The sequence below is a fragment of the Mandrillus leucophaeus genome, unplaced genomic scaffold (assembly GCF_000951045.1).
Source record: "Mandrillus leucophaeus isolate KB7577 unplaced genomic scaffold, Mleu.le_1.0 Scaffold777, whole genome shotgun sequence".
Taxonomy (NCBI): domain Eukaryota; kingdom Metazoa; phylum Chordata; class Mammalia; order Primates; family Cercopithecidae; genus Mandrillus; species Mandrillus leucophaeus.
The window spans coordinates 1,109,521-1,113,429 of record NW_012108441.1 but is presented as its reverse complement, the minus strand read 5'-3'; the positions used below and the strand labels follow the sequence as shown (position 1 = coordinate 1,113,429).

Below are 3,909 nucleotides of genomic sequence, written 5' to 3'. Positions count from 1 at the left end.
GATGGAGTCTCGCTCTGTTGCTCAGGCTGGAGTGTAGTGGTGTGATCTTGGCTCACTGCAACCTCCGCCTCCTGGGTTCAAGCGATTCTCCTGCCTCAGCTGGGATTACAGATGCATGCCACCACCCCCAGCTAACTTTGGTATTTTTAGTAGAGATGGGGTTTCACCATGTCAGCCAGGCTGGTCTTGAACTCCTGATCTCAGGTGATCCACCCACCTCGGCCTCCCAAAGTGCTAGGATTACAGGCATGAGCCACCGCGCCCAGCTGGAGCATTCTCAATACAGTGGATGAGTCAAGGAGGGAATCATTAGTTGGAGAATGGTGAGCAACGTCCTTCCTCTTGGATTCTGATGTGTTTGGGACTAACCTGGGACAGAAGTCAGGATGCAGGGAGGAAAAGAGAGTAAAGGGAACAGGAAGACAACAGATAAGGACTGAGAGAGGCAAACACAGATTTGTGTTGAAAAATATAATGTCCTGACAATTTTCTCCTGTTGAAACTTAAAGGAGCGTTTCCATCCTGTCTGATAAAATAGGAAGCCAGTATTGTGATAAACTCCCAGGAGAAGCTCTTGCTCAAGTAGGTAGCACATTGCCCTCCCATGGACCTATCCATGGCTAAGCTCCTAACTCATCACACTCCATTTTAAATGCTTTCTCCATGAAAGTCAACTAGTCGGTTGTTAACTGTGAGAACAAGTGAAAATGGAAGGTAAAACAGGGTTTGCTTCACAGTGATTCGATCACCAATTCACAATTAAATCTGGCGGAACACGTCTATTTCGAAAAGAACTATTGAACTGGGCTCAGTGGCTTACGCCTTTGGGAGGCTGAGGTGGGAGGATCGCTTGAGCTCAGGAGTTCAAGACCAGCCTTGGGCAACATAGTGAAACCTCATCTCTACTAAAATTCAAAAAAATTAGCCAGGTGTGGTGGCATGCACCTGTGGTCCCAGCTGCTGTTGGGGGCTGAGGTAGGAGGATTGCTTGAGCCTTGAGAGTTGAGGCTGCAGTGAGCCCTGATAGTGTCACTGCACTCCAGCCTGGGTAAAAGAGCAAGATCTTGTATCAAAAAAAATGATATTGATAACAGTCTGATGGAGTAAATATGCCAAAAGTAACCATTTTCATATAGCTCAGAGTTGAAACTGGCATTTGTGATAGAATAAACAGCAAGTAGAAAGAAAAGGAAACAAGACAGATATGAAAAGCTGATTGTGGTATGAGTAGTTGATGCTATTATTTTAAATGTTTAATGACTACCACAACAGAGCCACAAAAAATGAACGAGTACGGACTATTAAAGATAGTTCAATGTTTATTTAAATTAACATCAAGTGCGGTATTTTACATGTAAATTCACATTTCATGCTTTTTCTGATGTGCAAGAAAGCATACATAATTCTACACTCCTTCATGGTGAGAATCATGCTCACATTTGCCTTCCTAAAGACATGTGTCTACATTTCTTCATGAGAATGTCAGAGTTTCAGTTCAGTTCACCTTATCCTATATGGTGACATTTGGACTTTTCAGCTCAAAAGGAGAAAAAGTTTTTCCAAAAAAGGAATGTAATGATTTTGAGACCTGATGCTTAGCTATGCACTTGAGTTCAGTTGACAAACGCCCAAGGCCCATTAAAAGCAAACACTTTTATATAAATCTGCTTTCTTTGGAGTGGCTTTGAAAGTATACACACACACGCGTGCACACACATGCACACACATATACTTTTTGTCAGATCTACAAACAAAATGGACTCTTCATTGAATTTTAGAAAAATTGCCCTGGCACGGTGGTGCACACCTATAATCTCAGCACTTTGGGAGGCTGAGGCGGGTGGGTCACTTGAGCTCCGGAATTCAAGACCAGCCTGGGAAACATGGCAAAACCCCGTCTCTACCAAAAATACAAAAGCATGGTGGTGCGCGCCTGTGGTCCCAAATACTTGGGAGGCTAAGGTGGGAGGATCGCTGTAGCCAGGGAAGTTGAAGCTGCAGTGAGCCGAGGTCGCGCCACTTCACTCCAGCCTGGGGCGACAGAATGAGACTCAGTCTCATAATAATAATAAAGAATTTTAGAAAAATTACACACACTTCATTGACAGCCAAATTGAACTTAGGAAAAAAGTTTTATTTGTGCTTTTAAGATCATGAATGATGAAAATGGTTTGTTCAATCAAAAGCCAGCAGACCCAGCCAGATGCAATGGCTCACACCTCTAATCTCAGTGACTTGGGAGGCTGAGGTGGAATGATCACTTGAGGCCAGGAGTTCGAGACCAGCCTGGGCAACATGGCGAGACCCCTTCCCACACCTCCCATTTGCATCTCTTACAGAAAAAAAAAAGTCAGTAAATCCATTCCAATTTGAAATGATGTCCCAAATGTATAGATGTTATTGAATATCCTATCTCCTACTAAAGTCAGAAGACAGAAATCCCACTAGGACGCCAGCTTCTGTGTTTCCTGGCAGGATTCAGTTCCTTGTGGGCTGTCTCCAAGGCCGTGTAGTTCCTTGTCACATGGGCCTCCCTGCAGGGCAGCTCACAACAAGGCTGGTTGGTTCCTCACAGTCAGCAAGAGAGAGTCCACCACAGCTGCTCTCAGGGCCGCTGCAGTGTTCCTGTCCCACTTCTGCCGGTCAGCCAGTCCAGGCTGCCCCTGGGGGTGGACACTTCAACTCCCAGGGTTGGCTGGCTTCTCAGGATCCCTGAGTGAGTTCCTGCCACCTGAGCACGTCTTCCTACAAAGAGGGGCAAGGGCTGGCAGCTGAGAGTGAAGAAAATCTTTAATGGATGGAAGGAGGAGTCCATCCTGGGGTGACTCCAGGTAGCGTCTGCTGCCCTCCCCATCCAGAATTAAATGTGCTTAGTTTGACCTTGTGGAATGGCCAAAAATGCTTAGGGTTGATTACACAACTTTGAGAAAGTAAAACTTGTTGCAGTGGCTTAGAGTTTGGAATTGAACCCCTTCTTCTCCTCTCCGGGGGAATTTGGCAGCTCTGCAAATATTCCACATAAGGAATTTTTTTAATTGTTTGTTTTGTGGTTTTTTTTGAGACAAGGTCTCACTCTGTTGCCCAAGTTGGAGTGCAGTGGTGTGATCAGGGCTCACTGCAGCCTTAACCTCCTGGGCTCAAGCGATCCTCCCATCTTAGCCTCCTAAGTAGCAGAGATGACAGGCGTGTGCCACCATGCCCAGCTAACTTTAAAAAAATGTAAAGACAGGGTCTTACTATGTTGCCCAGGCTAGTCTGGAACTCCTGGCCTCAACCAATCCTCCCACTTTGGCCTCCCAAAGTGCTGGGATTATAGGTGTGAAAGGAATGGGTTTTGAACACAGACTTAGAACCCAGACAGCCTGATCCGTGCTGGTTGTTTGGTATTGATCTGGCTGAATGAAACACGAGAGTCTTGGACTGTGTCCATCCTCTGGAAAACAGTAGAAATTCATGAATGGAGAAATGGTGCCTAAGGGTAGAACTTCAGCTGTACAACAGGCAGATAATGATTCTGTGAGCCAGGTAGTCTCAGCATGGGAAGAGAGGTGGGTTGTGTCCTGAGAAGAGGAAAGTTCAGTGATATTATATGATTGCCTTCCATGGACCAGGAATATCAGATACGCATCGTCTTTTGTAATTCTCACCTCCACCCCTGTGGCTCCTCTGTTTTATCCCTTCTTAATGCATGAGGCACCAGAAGAGGGGAAGGAACTCGTCTAAGGTCACACATCTGGTGGAGTTGAGAATCAAACCCAGGCGGATGATGCCATGAGTACTGCCACAAGACTGAGACTGGGGATGCCCCTTGCAGTCACCAAGAGTGTCTGCAAACTAGTCAGACAAGAAAATGCATCTTCTCACCCCACCCTCTTGAAGCTGCACTTTTCTTTTCTTTTCTTTTCTTTT

General features: G+C 45.7%; 1 protein-coding gene across 1 annotated transcript in view; it reads right to left on the bottom strand.

Moving 5' to 3' along the window:
* GPR143 (G protein-coupled receptor 143) overlaps positions 1-3,909 on the bottom strand; it is a 54,391-nt gene that overhangs the window by 47,874 nt on the left and 2,608 nt on the right. The gene's annotated exons all lie outside the window — the stretch shown is intronic.